This window comes from Aquarana catesbeiana, linkage group LG05, assembly GCF_042186555.1.
Source record: "Aquarana catesbeiana isolate 2022-GZ linkage group LG05, ASM4218655v1, whole genome shotgun sequence".
In the NCBI taxonomy this organism is placed as follows: Eukaryota; Metazoa; Chordata; class Amphibia; order Anura; family Ranidae; genus Aquarana; species Aquarana catesbeiana.
This window is the reverse complement of record NC_133328.1, coordinates 144,099,727-144,116,435: the sequence shown is the minus strand read 5'-3', so window position 1 is coordinate 144,116,435 and position 16,709 is coordinate 144,099,727. Positions and strand designations below refer to the sequence as shown.

Genomic DNA, 16,709 nt, shown 5'->3' with positions numbered 1-16,709 from the left:
AATACTCCTTAACTTGTGGTCATTGGAAAGAATTATCCCCTTACAGATAGCTAAAAGCTAGAAGCAGAAATTGCTTATTGCTCAAGGGACCCCTAGCAACTCTTGGAGGAACCTAGGGGGTTCCATGGGAACCTGGCATAAATAATATATATACATAGTATATATATATATATATATATATATATATAATTATATTATATATATATATATAGTATGTATATATATATATATATATATATATATATATATATATATGTATATATATATATATATATATATATATATATATATATATATATATATATGTATATATATATATATATTATAATAGTTATATATATATATATTATATAAGTATGTATATATATATATATATATATATATATATATATATATATATATATATATATATATATTATGTATATATATATATATATATATATATATATATTATATATATATATGTATATATTATATATATATATATATATATATATATATATATATATATATATATATATATATATATATATATACATATATTAGTATTGCTATTTATATATGGATTATGTAAGCGCCACACTTTTTATAATTTATTAAAAGCACAGGAAATCCTTCAAATCCTATGTGCCTGTTCACATCACTGTGCTGCGGTATGCTGTGTTTGTTAAAAAGTCCTGCATGCTTCCACTGGCACCTTCCATTGTAAGCCAATGGGAACACATCAAAAGCTCACCACATCTGCGTTTTTGGTCCTTTTTTTAAGTCATGTTCACAGGTGCATATTGGAAGTCAGGAAACCAGAAAGAGCACCAAAAATACACTGTGATTTTTAAGTGCACTAGTGTGAAAGGTCCCTAAGACCCCTTTCACACTGCAGCGCTTTGCAGGCGCTACAGCGCTAAAAATAGCTCCTGCAAGGCACCCTGAAAGAGCCACTCCTCACACTCCAGTGTGAAAGCCCTTGCTTGGAGCGGTGCGCTGGCAGGACTGTAAAAAAAAGTCCTGCTACCAGCATCTTTGGAGCGGTGAAGGAGCGGTTTATACACCGCTCCTTCACCGCTCCTGCCCATTGAAATGAATGGGGCAGCGCGGCTATACCGCCGGCATAGCGCTACCGCAGCAGTGCTTTGTGGTGGTTTTAACCCTTTCTCAGCCGCTAGCAAGGGGGTAAAACTGCCAAGCTAGTGGCCGAATACCGCCTCTAAAACGATGGTAAAGCGCCCGCGCCCGCACAGCCCCAGTGTGAAAGGGGCCTAAGACCCCTTTTACACTGGGACGCTTTGCAGGCGCTACAGCGCTAAAAATGCTGCCTGCAAAGCGCCCTGAAAGAGCGGCTGCTGTGTCTCCAATGTGAAAGCCCCGAGGGCTTTCACACTGGAGCGGTGCGCAGGCAGAACGGTAAAAAAAGTCCTGCTAGCAGCATCTTTTTAGCGGTGTATACACCACTCCTGCCCATTGAAATCAATGGGGCAGCACTTTGCAGTGGTTTTAACCCTTTCTTGGCCGCTAGCTGGGGGTAAAACCGCCCCCGCTAGGCCGAATACCGCCGCTAAAACGACGGTAAAGCAGCGCTAAAAATAGCCGCCGACACCGCCCCCACCCCAGTGTGAAAGGGGCCTAAATAAAGCAGAGAATAGGAACCAGACTTATAGGGAGAAATGAAATAAATAATGATGAGCAGCGTTGCCTTGAAATGCATTGACACATGTGGAATCTGTTCTATTATTTAAAGTTTATAAATACAAGTACATAAAGTACACAATACATAAAACACACACTACATAAACTACACAATAAATACTACATTCTTTAATATTAGGAAAACATAAACATAATATGGGCTTTATTTATGTATCTTTGTGCATGTATTCTTCACATCCAGGGTCTCAGATCAATAAAAAAGCACTTTAACTTTCAATGGAAACTTCCCAAATCTGCACTGTTTCACATCAAGGACACTAAACAACAGCTTTATGTTTTCTGCCACAGGGAGCACAGGTAAGTTTAGCACATTTAACTTTGAGTCAAGATAAAAAATGACCTTTTCATAAAGTGATTTTACAGTTCCCTGTCTGAATAACATTACCCTTATTCACTGCAGTAATAAATGGAACTGTACTGGGGGAACAGCAGACCTCTCCTTCTGGAAATATTAGCTGGACTGGATATCATGCTGATCCTGTGGCTTCAAAAGGTTCCCACAATAAATATGAACATCTGGAGTTTTGACTTCACTTGGCACATGCTTGTTGTAGCTCAGTAAGGCCTCGTTCACATCATGTCTGTTGAGCTGCATAGATCAACGCAGGCTCAATAAAAGGGCACATGCATACGTGGTGGTGGGTTCTGCATAAAAATGCAGCATCTGTCGTTATTTACACAGTGATTCTCCGCACCGCATGTCACCTCAACACACAATAAAATAGCTCCTGTGTGATTTTTTTTTTAGCACATGACAATGCAATGAACAGAGCATATGTAGGTCTGTATGTTGCCTTTTTAGACAGCACAACTCATCACAGCGCTATTTACTGCATTAAAAACAGTGTCTTGTGACACTTCAATAGAACTAAAAAAATAAGTAAACAGTGCGATGCATTGTGACATCACACCGCTCCTGGCTGCTCCTACACAATGCACACCACACACTTCCTAATGTCCGGGCTGGTGTGACCGAGTCCTTACTCATATATGAAAATGATAGGATTAGTATGGCAGCCAGGACATAAACATTTTCAGAAGCAAGAAAAACTGTATTAGTTTAATCCATAGTATTCTGCCTATGTGTTGTGTCTAAATGTGAGAGAGATAGATAAAGAGATAGATAAATAGATAGATAGATAGATAGATAGATAGATAGATAGATAGATAGATAGATAGATAGATAGATAGATAGATAGATAGGGTGCATCTCCAAAAATTAGAATATCATCAAAAAGAAGGGTCACAAAAGGTTGTTTCTAAAGAAGCTAGCTGTTCACAGAGTACTGTATCCAAGCATATTAAAGAAAAGTTGAGTAAAAAGTGTGGTAGAAAAAGGTGCACAAGCAACATGGATAACCGCAGCCTTGAGAGGATTGGTAAGCAAAGGCTACTCAAGAATTTGGGAGCGATTCACAAGGAGTAGACTATGGCTGGTGTCAGTGCTTCAAGAGCCACCACACACAGACGTATCCAGAACATGGGTTACAATTGTTGCATTTCTTGTGTCAAGACATTCCTGAACCAGAGACAAAGTCAGAAGCATCTTACTTGGGCTAAGGAGAAAAAGGACTGGACTGTTGCTCAATGGTCCAAAGTCCTCTTTTTGGAAGAAAGTAAAATTTGCATTTCATTTGGAAATCAAGGTCCCAGAGTCTGGAGGATGTGCGGAGAGGCACAGAATCCAAGTTGCATGAGGTCCAGTGTGAAGTTTGAGTTTCCACAGTCAGTGACGATTTGAGGAGCCATGTCATCTGCTGGTGTTGGTCCACTGTGTTTTATCAAGTCCAAAGTCAGCGCAGCCCTCTACAAGGAAATTCTAGAGAATTTCATGCTTCCCTCTGCTGACCAGCTTTATGGAGATGCTGATTTCATTTTCCAGCAGGATTTGGCACCTGCCCACACTGCCAAAAGTACCAAGACCTGGTTTAATTATCATGGTATCACTGTGCTTGATTGGCCAACAAACTCGTCTGGCCTAAACCCAATAGAGATTTGTGTGGTATTGTCAAGAGGAAGATGAGAGACAACAGACCCAACAATGCAGAGGAGCTGAAGGCCGCTATCAAAAAAATCTAGGCTTCCATAACACCTCAGCAGTGCCACAGGCTGATTACCTCCATGCCATGCCGCATTGATGCAGTAATTCATGCAAAAGGAGCCCCAACCAAGTATTGAGTGCATACTATACTGTACATGGACATACTTTTCAGTAAGCCAACATTTATGTATTATAAATCTTTAATTATTGTCCTTATGTAATTCTAATTTTCTGAGATACTGATTTTTGGTTTTTCACTAGCTGTAAGCCATAATCATCAAAATTAAAAGAAAAATGCTTGAAATATATCACTCTGTTTGTATCGCATCTATATAAAATATAAGTTTCACTTTTTAAATTGAATTACTGAGATAAATAAATTTTTTGATGATATTCTATTTTTTTGAGATGCACCTGTAGATACAGTGGGGATGGAAAGTGTTTAGACCCCCTTACATTTTTCACTCTTTGTTATATTGCAACCATTTGCTAAAATCATTTAAGTTCATTTTTTCCCCTCATTAATGTACACAAAGCACCCCATATTGACAGAAAAAAACACAATTGATGAATTGAAAAACTGAAATATCACAGGGTCCTAAGTATTCAGACCCTTTGCTTAGTATTTAGTAGAAGCACCCTTTTGATCTAATACAGCCATTAGTCTTTTTGGGAAAGATGCAACAAGTTTTTCACACCTGGATTTGGGGATCCTCTGCCATTCCTCCTTGCAGATCCTCTCCAGTTCTGTCAGATTGGATGGTAAACGTTGGTGGACAGCCATTTTTAGGTCCCTCCAGAGAAGCTCAATTGGGTTTAAGTCAGGGCACTGGCTGGGCCATTCAAGAACAGTCACGGAGTTGTTGTGAAGCCACTCCTTCATTATTTTAGCTGTGTGCTTAGGGTCATTGTCTTGTTGGAAGGTAAACCTTCGGCCCAGTCTGAGGTCCTGAGCACTCTGGAGAAGGTTTTCATCTAGGATATCCCTGTACTTGGCCGCATTCATCTTTCCTTCGATTACAACCAGTCGTCCTGTCCCTGCAGCTGAACCCCCCCCCCCACAGCATGATGCTGCCACCACCATGCTTCACTGTTGGGACTGTATTGGACAGGTGATGAGCAGTGCCTGGTTTTCTCCACACATACCGCTTAGAATTAAGGCCAAAAAGTTCTATCTTGGTCTCATCAGACCAAAGAATCTTATTTCTCACCATCTTGGGTCCTTTGGGTGTTTTTTAGCAAACTTCATGCGGGCTTTCATGTGTCTTGCACTGAGGAGAGGCTTCCGCCGGGCCACTCTGCCATAAAGCCCTGACTGGTGGAGGGCTGCAGTGATGGTTGACTTTCTACAACTTTCTCCCATCTCCCGACTGCATCTCTGGAGTTCAGCCACAGTGATCTTTGGGTACTTCTTTACCTCTCTTACCAAGGCTCTTCTCCCCTGATAGCTCAGTTTGGCCGGATGGCCAGCTCTAGGAAGGGTTCTGGTCATCCCAAACGTCTTCCATTTAAGGATTATGGAGGCCACTGTGCTCTTGGGAACCTTAAGTGCAGCAGAATTTTTTTGTAACCTTGGCCAGATCTGTGCCTTGCCACAATTCTGTCTCTGAGCTCTTCAGGCAGTTCCTTTGACCTCATGATTCTTATTTGCTCTGACATGCACTGTGAGCTGTAGGGTCTTATATAGACAGATGTGTGGCTTTCCTAATCAAGTCAAATCAGTATAATCAAACACAGCTGGACTCAAATGAAGGTGTAGAACCATCTCAAGGATAATCAGAAGAAATGGAAAGCACCTGAGTTAAATATATGAGTGTCACAGCAAAGGGTCTGAATACTTAGGACCATGTGATATTTCAGTTTTTCTTTTTTAATAAATCTGCAAAAATGTCAACAATTCTGTGTTTTTCTGTCAATATGGGGTGCTGTGTGTACGTTAATGAGGAAAAAAAATTAACTTAAATGATTTTAGCAAATGGCTGCAATATACCAAAGAGTGAAAAATTTAAGGGGGTCTGAATACTTTCCGTCCCCACAATAGATAGATAGATAGATAGATAGATAGATAGATAGATAGATAGATAGATAGATAGACTGCAGACAACCAGCAAGTTATGGAGGAGATATAAATATCTATAGAAGTTTCCATGTATTGCGGGTGAAGGAAGGTGCTTTTAGCGGATGATTCTAGGTGAAGGAAGGTGCTTTTAGCGGATGATTCTGGGTGAAGGAAGGTGCTTTTAGCGGATGATTCTGGGTGAAGGAAGGTGCTTTTAGCAGATGATTCTGGGTGAAGGAAGGTGCTTTAAGCGGATAATTCTGGGTGAAGGAAAGTGCTTTTTAGTGGATGATTCTGGGTGAAGGAAGGTGCTTTTAGCGGATGATTCTGGGTGAAGGAAGGTGCTTTAAGCAGATGATTCTGGGTGAAGGAAGGTGCTTTTAGTGGATGATTCTGGGTGAAGGAAGGCGCTTTTAGCGGATGATTCTGGGTGAAGGAAGGTGCTTTTAGCGGATGATTCTGGGTGAAGGAAGGTGCTTTTAGTAGATGATTCTGGGTGAAGGAAGGTGCTTTTAGTAGATGATTCTGGGTGAAGGAAGGTGCTTTTAGCGGATGATTCAAGGTGCCTCTTTTTAGTGCAACTCATGTGATGTGTAGATTTGAGATCCTCCGCAGTGACCCTGTCAAACACTCCTCTGAATCATGCACTTCCCCTGTCAGAGCTGTTTAATATCAAAGCCTGGAATACTAGTAGTAAAGCACAGTGATCTGGAAGTATGACTGCTGTCAGGACCTCGCTCTGCTCCCACAATACAAACATAATACAAACTGTTTCCCCATAAAGCAATCTGCAGGATGATTATGTAGTGATAAAAAAGGTTCAACAATGATAGAAGTTGATGCTTGGGTGAGGGAGGAGACAGGATGACCTCCTGTTGTAATCACTACAACTAATGCACTAATACAATTAAGGGATCGGAAGCTGGGGTCACCGAGGGCACACTGACCCACTTCTGACATTGTTCACAATATGGTCAGCAGGAGGTGAAAGACACGTAACATTACACGCTGCACAAGGCCGTCAGGTGCAGCAAACAGGGATTTAGTGTTACTGGTAGTGTAGTCAGGTGAACAGAAGTGAAAGGTTCAATTTCTGACACTTTACACAGGGATAAGAGTCTTTAGGTTCAGACACGTGACTGTCATGTTTTAGGTCTGATTGTACTCTACTAAAAACAACTGTCACTTTTTTGGAAAAAAAAAACTATTAAACTGGCCATCTAAAATACAATCTGATTGTAGACTTAGATCTTAAGATCTAAGATCATAAGATTGTAGATCTTTTACACGTAGTACAAAGGCATGGCTGATTAGATACGATTTGAAAGGACTGTTTAGGCTATTTGAATAATCCTATGAATGTGCTATCTGCTCAAAATGATTGAATCTGCAAATAATCAAATAGTCATAATTTTCCTTCTGGTCAGCTGGTGAACAAATTGCAAACAATCAAAAAGCTACAACTTCTCTTCCAATTGATTTGACCTCACTTTAGATCAGATTTAAACAAACTGAGTTGATCGGCCAGGGCAAAAAAATTATCAATCGATTTTTAATGAATATGATTGTATTTTGATCCATCATTTTATAAAATGATAAATAAGAATATAATTGTATTTTGATCCATCATTTTATAAAATTACATGGAAATGATAATAAATGATGCTTACAATTATAAATTATAATCATATCTTAACTATCGATCAGAGTCCACTTCCCCATGTGTATCATATTGATCACATGGGTTGTTGACTATAGATCAATTATTTCTGTTGGAAAAGATCATCTGGAAAATAAATAATTCACCAAAGTGCATATGGCCACCACTAGACTCAAGACTCAATTTAGATCAAATTTGATCAATTGGCAAGGGTGAAAAGTGTTCAATTGTTTTGCATCAGCCGCATGATGCTTTGTTCATGAATTTGATCAGATTTCAATCAATCAGATCATGAGATCACATGGTGGGGATAAAAATCGATAACTTACAATTGTATCTTCCAACTATTGATTAAAATCCACTTCCCCAATTGATCAAATAGGTTGTGGGTTATAGGATTCTTCCTTTTAGGAGAGATTGATGGGAATAAAAATTGATCATTTATCAAAGCGTGTATAGCCATCATACAATCAGATTGTATAGCGTATGCTCAGCTAATGCTCACGGGGATGCAAGGGCCTTGATCATTGGCCTCTTCTTTATCCACTTCCCATGTACATGAATATTGGATTTCCATTGCTTAGAATCAAATCTTCGCTGCCTTGTACTGCCCATCGCTCTATGCTGGTGCTATATGACAGGTGTTTCAGATCAGGGGGCAGAAACCTTCATTATGTCAGAGATCAAAATGTACCAATCAGCCCTGTACGGTGTCATCTGCTCAGTGACTGAGATATCCGTCAATGTGGACTGCAGTAAATATTTGGTTTGGTGACTGCACTGTCAACTGAATAAAATAAGTGACAGAGGGAGATCCCAAAAGTCAGATCTGCAGCAAAGTGTATACAAATAATTCTATTACACCTGTACAAATAATATAAATAATGATTGTAAATACAAATCAATATTGATAGTAGCAGTGATAGTGATCCCCCTCCCTCCCTCCTCCATACACACGTGGATGAGTAAAGTGACATCTGGATGAAGAATAGACTTCCTGAGAAGTGTCACCAGTAACAGGTAGACGGGTTCCTGTCCCATGACAGCCCATCTATAGGGCAGCCAGTAGACAACATACAGACCCAGACAACACAAACATGTCAATCAATAACTTCCCTCAGCCAGGGAATCCTGAGATCACATGGCACACAATGCACACTGCCAACCCAGTGCCATCCCCTCCCTGGGCATTAGCACACACATGGCTTACCTTTCACATGGCCTCTCCCAGCCAGCCGGGTCCAGGCAGTGACAGAGAGCAGCGGTGGGGACGGTGCAGCAGTGACAGCAGCAGAGGCAGAGGCAGCATCAGAGTACCGTGGTCTGCAGGAGCTCTCCCCTCCCTCCCTTGTGCTCTCAGTGCTGAGCTCCCACTCCCCTCCTCCCTGGGCTTCTCTCAGATCCTCTCTACCCTTCTCATTGCCTTCACATCCAAAGGGACAGCGTGCATCTTGGAATTTCAACTTTAACAATGTTCTCGAGTAGGCGATTGCCTTAGAGTCATTATATACATTACAATCTACCCATACAACCCACTTTAGATTTACAAAAATTTGGCAATATGAGCCGTTTAAAAAAAAACTGGGGCCAAGCTGTCCCATTAAAATTCAAAAGTGCGTATGTGCATATACTAAAATAATATCATATAATAATACTATAATAGTGCAAGCTTAGTGCATACAATCTACATAAAAAAAAAAAAAAAAAAAAAATATATATATATATATATATATATATATATATATATATATATATATATATATATATATATATATATATATATATATATATATGTATATATATAATGTAAAATGAATTTACAATAGTGCTGTTAAGTATTATTTTAAAAGTGCCAAAAGACACTCAAGCCCTAAGACTGGGTTCACACATGTCTGAACATGTGCGAATTGTATGTCAGTTTTTATTGAAAATAAAAAGTAAACATTTGTTCAGTGGTTCAGGTGCGTTTTTGATGCGGTTCTGATGCAAATTTGTAAGGCACAGGATGGGATTTTTTGTCACAGCTGGGATTTCAGTGCTGGCCAATAAATAGTAGATAAAGGGAGCAAACTGTGTTGAAAGCCTGAACTGAATCCTGAACTCAATACTGAACCGGATAATACTGAGGGTTCACACTAGCTGCGGATGCAGCTCGCAGCAAGGAGTCTGGTGTGTCCCCGTTCTCCGTTTCAGGTGCGAATCAGGTCTGAGTTTTTGCCTGAATTCGGACCTGAAACAGAGCCAAAAACACACAGGACCCTTTTCCAGTGCGGTCCCCGGCTGCCCCGGAGCTGTGTGAACCGGTACCATTGAGAGCCAGTTACACTCTCCTGTCATGCGAATTGGATGCAGGGAAACCCACATCCAATTTGCATAGGTGTGAACCCAGCCTGAACCAAATACTGAACCAAATACTGAACTATATACTGAACAGAATACTGAACTAAATACTGAACCAAATACTGAACTATATACTGAACAGAATACTGAACTAAATACTGAACTAAATACTGAACCGAATACTGAACAGAATACTGAACTGAATACTGAACCGAATACTGAACCGAATACTGAACCGAATACTGAACTGAATAGTGAACCGCATACCAAACCGAATACTGAACCGAATACTGAACCGAATACTGAACCGCATACTAAACCAAATACTGAACCGAATGCTGAACTGAATACTGAACTGAATACTGAACCGAATGCTGAACTGAATACTGAACCGAATATTGAACTGAATACTGAACCGAATACTGAACCGAATACTGAACAGAATACTGAACCGAATACTGAACCGAATACTGAGGCTCGGTTCACATATGAGAGCCATACGGCTCACAGCAGGGATCTGGTGCATCCTGTTTCACTGTTTCGGTTCCAATTTTAGCCTGAATTTTGGGCTGAATTTGGACCTGAAACAGACCAAAAGACGCACAGCGTTTGTCTGCAAAATGCACTGGACCTGCTGCGGAGATATGTGAACCGGCTCCATAGAGAGCCGGTCAAAATCTCCTGCTATCGTAAATTGGATGCAGGGATGCAGCGTCCAATTCGCAATGGTGTGAACCCAGCCTCTACCAAATACTGAACCGAATGCTGAATTGAATACTAAATTCAATACTAAACCGAATACTGAACCAAATACTGAACCGAAAATTGAACCAAATTCTGAACCAAATACTGAACCGAATACTGAACTGAATACTGAACAGAATACTGAACCAAATACTGAATTGAATACTAAACCAAATACTGAAATGAATACTGAACAATTTACTAAACTAAATACTGAACTGAATATTGAACAATTTACTAATCCGAATACTGAACTGAATACTAAACCGAATACTGAACAATTTACTAATCCGAATACTGAACTGAATACTAAACCGAACACTGAACTGAATACTGAACAATTTACTAATCCGAATACTGAACTGAATACTAAACCGAACACTGAACTGAATACTGAACAATTTACTAATCCGAATACTGAACTGAATACTAATCCGAATACTGAACTGAATACTGAAAAATTTACTAAACTGAACACTGAATTGAATACTAAACCAAATACAGAACAGAATACTGAACTGAATAATGAACCTAATACTAAACTGAATACTGAAACAAATACTGAACCGAATACTGAAGTGAATACTAAACTGAGGCTGGGTTCACACTACGTGTAGCCACGGCTCGCAGGATGGGGTCTGGTGTGTCCTTGTTCACCGTTTCAGAGGCGAATCAGGTCCGGATTTTGCCTGAATTCAGACCTGAAACGGAGCCAAAGACGCACAGGACCCTTCTGCCGTGCGCTCCATGGCTGCCCTGGAGTTATGTGAACTGGCTCCATTGCGAGCCAATCACAGTCTTCTGTCATGCGAATTGAATGAGTGGAAACTTGCATCCAAGTCACATAAGTGTGAACCCAGCCTCAATACTAATTTTACTACTATTGCGAATTGGATGTGGTTTTCCCCACATCCAATTCACATGACAGCAGATTCTGACTGGCTCTCAATTGTGCCAGTTCAAACATCTCCGGGGCGGCCGCCGAGCGCAGAGCAAAAGAGTCCTGTGCTCTGTTTCAGGTCTGAATTCAGCCAAAATTCGGGCCTGATCCATCCCTGAAATGAAGAACAGGGATGAACTGGACCCCTGCTGTGAGCCGCATCCGCACACAGTGTGAACCTAGCCTAAACAGAATACTGAAGAGAATACTGAACAAAATACTGAACTGAATACTAAAGCTGAGTTCACACTTATGCGAATGGGATGCAGGACAGGAGAGGAGAGTGTGACCGGCTCTAAATGGAACCGGATCACACACCTCCAGGGAGGCAGCAGTCTGCAAGTGTCCTGTGTGTCTTTGGCTCCGAATCAAGTGCAAATTCAGACAGAAATTCAGACCTGAATCGCACCTGAACAGAATACTGAACAGAATGCTAAACCGAATACTGAACTGAGGCTGGGTTCATACTATTGCGAATTGGATGTGGTTTTACTCGCATCCAATTCGCACAACAGGAGAGTGTGACCGGCACTCAATGGAGCCAGTTCACACATCCCTGGGGCAGCCATGGAGCGTACAGCAGAAGAGTCCTGTGCATCTTTGGCTCAGTTTAAGGTCCAAATCCAGCCAAAAATTCGGACCTAATTCGGACCTGAAACGGTGAACGGGGACGCACCAGATCCCCTGCTGTGCCCCACAGTTGCACATAGTGTGAACTCAGACTCAATACTGAACCGAGTACTGAACTGAATATTGAACTGAATACTGAACTGAATATTGAACTGAATACTGAACTGAATACTAAGCCAAATACTGAACCAAATACTGAGCTGAATTCTAAACCAAATACTGAACTGAATACTGAGGCTGGGTTTACACATAAGCAGCTACGGTTTCAGTGCGGCAGTCCGGTGCGGTTCTGTTCACCGCTTCAGGTGTGGTTCAGGTGAGAATTCTTAACTGAAATCGCACCTGAACTGGACCCAAAAAATGCACAGGACCCTTTTTAAAATCGCACTGCGGCAGCCCGCACATGTGTAAACCAACTCCATTAAAAGCCGGTCCGATGTTATGCGAACTGGATGGCTCCTTTCACACGGCTTTCTAATCAGGTCCGCCTGTCCGTTTTTCAGGCAGACCTGATCAGAGCCTCCATTCACTCCTATAGAGCGGCAGATGTCAGCTATCCGATCCTGTCTGTGAAATCCAGACGGATTGTGAGCCTATTTCTCATCCGTCTGGTGGATCGCATCGGATGGGTTTGGATGAAAATGGACCGCCTGTCTCCCCATAGAGGAGAGCAGGACTCTGACAAGTCCATCTCAGCACAGTGAGTGGAGACGGACCTGCCATCTGCCTTCTCAGCGGAAATCAACCGAGCAATCCCCCGCTGAGCAAAGCGGAGTCTGCCGGCCGTAACGCCAGTGTGAAAAAGGACCCTATGTGGTTAAAAATGCAATTCGCATATATGTGAACCGAGCCTCAGGTTTCCCCGCATCCAATTCACATGTCAAGAGATTGTGACCGGCTCTCTATGGAGCCAGTTAACACATCTCCGGAGCGTCTTCTGGTCCATTTCAGGTCCGAATTCAGACGAAAATTTGGGCTGAAATTGGACCTGAAATGGTGAAAGGGGACACACCGGACCCCTGCTGTGAGCCTGTCCGTGCTGCAGTGTGAACCCAGCCTTAACCAAATCCTGAACTGAATACTGAACCAAATACTAAACTGAATACTGAACTGAATGCTGAACCGATTACTAAGGCTGGAATCACACCTATGCGAATTGGATGCGGATTACACCACATCCAATTCGCATGACATTTTAAAATACGTTCATTTGAATGAGTCTGGTTCACATATGTGCGTTACATTTGCACTCCGCATTGCCCAAAAAATGTGCGCATTGTGCGTTTTCTAGGCAGTGTGGTGCGTATTGCAGGCACATTATCTTCTATGGGAACACATCTGATTCGCAGATGCGTTCCGTTGTGAACAGGCATTCTCTCCCCCTCCTCACTACACCTCCCCCTCTCCCTGCTCAGCTGATCCGCAGCTACAATCCAGCCTGATTGGATTGTGAATCCAGCCTGAACCAAATACTGAACTGATTCCTGAACACATGTGCAATTCAGAAGCGTTCCCATAGAACTCAATGAGCCCAGAATTTGCACCTGAGACTGGGTTCACACTATGTGCGGGCGCGGGGCACAGCAGGGGGTCCGGTGCATCCCTGTTCAGGCTGGATTCACCCCTAGTGGGAACTGGATGCTGGTGTCACCACATCCAATTCGCATGACAGGAGTTGGAGCCAGTTCACACATCTCCGGAGTGGATGCAGAGCGAATTGCACAGGAGTCCTGTGAGTCTTTGGCTCTGTTTCAGGTCTGGATTCAGACAAAAATTCGGGCCTGATTCGTCCCTGAAATAAAGTGAACCAAGCCTAAGGCTTGTGTAGCAAGGTTCTTCGACCCTTCCAGTCTTTTGTGTACACACAAACGGAATTTTCGACAACGGATTTTGTTGTCGGAAAATTAGAGAACCAGCTCTCAAATTTTGTGTGACAGGAATTCCGATGGAAAATGTGTGATGGAGCCTACACACGGTCGGAATTTCCGACAACAGGCTCCTATCAAACATTTTCAGTCGGAAAATCCTATCGTGTGTACGGGGCATTAGAGTGAAATCAATTGATCCCTAACAATGGGCCAAGGTAAGTTTAGGAGCAATCCTGCCTAAACACCAGGGTGCTACACTGGGTTCCCACAGGTCTGGCTGCAGTTTGCAGTCCAGTGTCCTGTGTTTTTGTGTTCACTGGTTCAGGTGCGATTCAGGTGCAAATTTTTCCCTGAATTCACACCTGAACCAGACACAAAAACGCACTGGACCCTTTTCAAATTTGCACCGCAGGTGCCCTGGACATGTGTGAATCAGCTCCATTAAAAGCCGGTCACACTTATGCGAATTGGATGCAGTGTAAAATGCATCCAATTCGCATATATGTGAACCCAGCTTAAAGCATATGTAGCACCCTGCTCCTGCTGATCAGGCGCTTGCATGTAAATTTAGGGGGTTATCTGTTCTGTATATAGTTCAGATTTAAGCTGTGGCTAAATAACCTTCTGTTCCAGCATTGACTGTGTTGCGTGTAGTTCCACATTGTTGTCTGTAGGTGTCGTTGTCACCATAGGCCAGTATTGGAAGAACAACGGGCTGAAGTGTATTGAGTGCTCTTCTTTCTCAGAATTAACCCAGCAGAGGTGGTCCACCGCTATGCATTCTGGGAAAGGGTACTTAAGGGGCAGATGCCATTTTTAGGTCTCTCTTTCCTCCTGGCCCTCCTGGCCTAAGGTATGTGACAACTTCTTTCCTGTCTCTGGACCATGCTGGCCCAAGGCTATGTTACCGCAAGTAGGCCCAGAGGTCGTCTAGGACTTGCTGGTTCAGAGGTGGTCCTGTGCTGTCTATCCTGCGGGAAGAAGCCAAGCAATTGAAAGATCCGGGGGAGGACTCATCTTGGAGAGGACCGTGCGAAAGGCTGGTTTCTCAAGAAGAGCCTGGTGACTCAATTGGAGGATGCATCCTAACTAACCTACCGCACAGTACTGCCGGGTCAGCTTAAAGGTTCTGGTACTGTGTTTGCTGTTCATCTAATACTACATCCTGTGGCAGAGGATTGTTCATCTAATACTACATCATGTGGCGGAGGATTGTTCATCTAATACTACATTCTGTGGCAGAGGATGGTATAACCATTTTGTTCTTCTCAAGTCTGTGGCAGAGACTTTTCATCCGTGCGCCATTCCGGCTGCTAGGTTAGTGAGAGAGACCTATCCGGGTGGGCAAAGATCTGTAGACTGAAAGTGTGTGTTGTCTTCAGGATATTAAATTTCTCAGTGATCTGCATAAGGTAATTGAACTCTTCTGCAACTCCCTTTCTACCTCTTTACTGGTACTTCTTCAAGAGTTTTGCAATAAAGCATTGGAAATATAACAAAGTGACTGGTGCATGCATTGATGGGCGCAAGGCCCAATATAGACTCTAAGTCCATTAAATGGTGGAAATACAGGTAAGGGGGTGACGGCAAAGACCCAAATCAAATCAGCCGTTCCTTCGGGGGTAAGCACTACACATATGTAAGGCTGGGTTCACACATGTGCAGTGCGAATTGAAGCTCTGATTTCACAGCTAACTGACAAATTTGTTGTTCAGAGTTTTAGGTCAGTTTTTGATCAGGCTCGGGTCAGGTTTGCATTAGTATCAGGTCAGGTTTACATCAGGATCAGGTCAGGATTTTATCTTGTTCACAACTGAGATAGGGTTCACACTGATGCGATGCGGAACACCTCATGTAATTCCCACAGGAATCGCAACACATTCTTGTGAGAATTACATGCGGTGTCTCTGGGGTGCTATTTGAGTCATGGATTTGTATGGCTCAAATTGCACCGCATTTGCACCAAACACACGCAGGACCTTTTTTTGTGCGCACTAGAATTAGATTGCATGGGTGTTCCCACCCATGTGATCCGATTCTGCAAACTTCCTTTGCGTTTTGCAAACCGATTTCGTGGGTGTCATTAACCCAGATATCAAGGATAACTTGCCACACATTTGTGGCAGTATTGAATTGTAAGTCGTGTTAACTTGCTGCACATCTTCCCTGGCAAGTTGAACACTTGCAGAGCACTTGAAGCACAAGTTCTAGTTGACACTTTTCCAATTTGTAGCAATTTTGTATGGCAAGTCTCTAGCAAGAGCGAAGTTGCAGAGCAAGAGCTCTGCAAGTCTATACCAAGAGTCCCGCAAGTCTATAGCAGGATCCCTGCAAGTTTATAGCAGGAGCCCTGCAAGTCTATAGCAAGTCTATAGTCTATAGAGTTATGCAAGTCTCTGTTTTTGGCAAGAAAAAAGAAGCAAGCAGCGCAAATCTATAATCCTAATTCCACAATCTGGTGATAGTGAACTCACCTAATTAACCTAATCCCTTACTGTACACTTGTGAAACAACATTCAATCCAACAATCAATCATCTATTAAAGATAAACCCTCTTGCGTAAATTTATTCATCTATCATACAAAAATTATTTGTTTCTATGAAACAACCCAGATAGCAAGTAATTGTGTTGCTGCAGCTTTGAAAATGACTTGCTAAGGAATTGCTAGACTTGCCAGTCTTCACAAGTTTGTTGCACAATTGCAGCAAGTTTGCATTGCATG

The 16,709-nt window shown here is 42.1% G+C and overlaps 1 protein-coding gene across 3 annotated transcripts in view; it reads right to left on the bottom strand.

Moving 5' to 3' along the window:
- Positions 1-8,826, bottom strand: part of RARB (retinoic acid receptor beta) — a 1,235,115-nt gene extending 1,226,289 nt beyond the window's left edge. For 2 of the 3 annotated variants that reach the window (XM_073630251.1, XM_073630250.1), the window contains exon 1: positions 8,675-8,825. The gene's annotated coding sequence lies outside the window, so the exon portion shown is untranslated. Of the gene's footprint in view, positions 1-8,674 lie in introns of all 3 variants that reach the window. The other variant, XM_073630253.1, reaches the window with a different exon arrangement.
- Between the last annotated feature and the right edge of the window lie 7,883 nt (positions 8,827-16,709).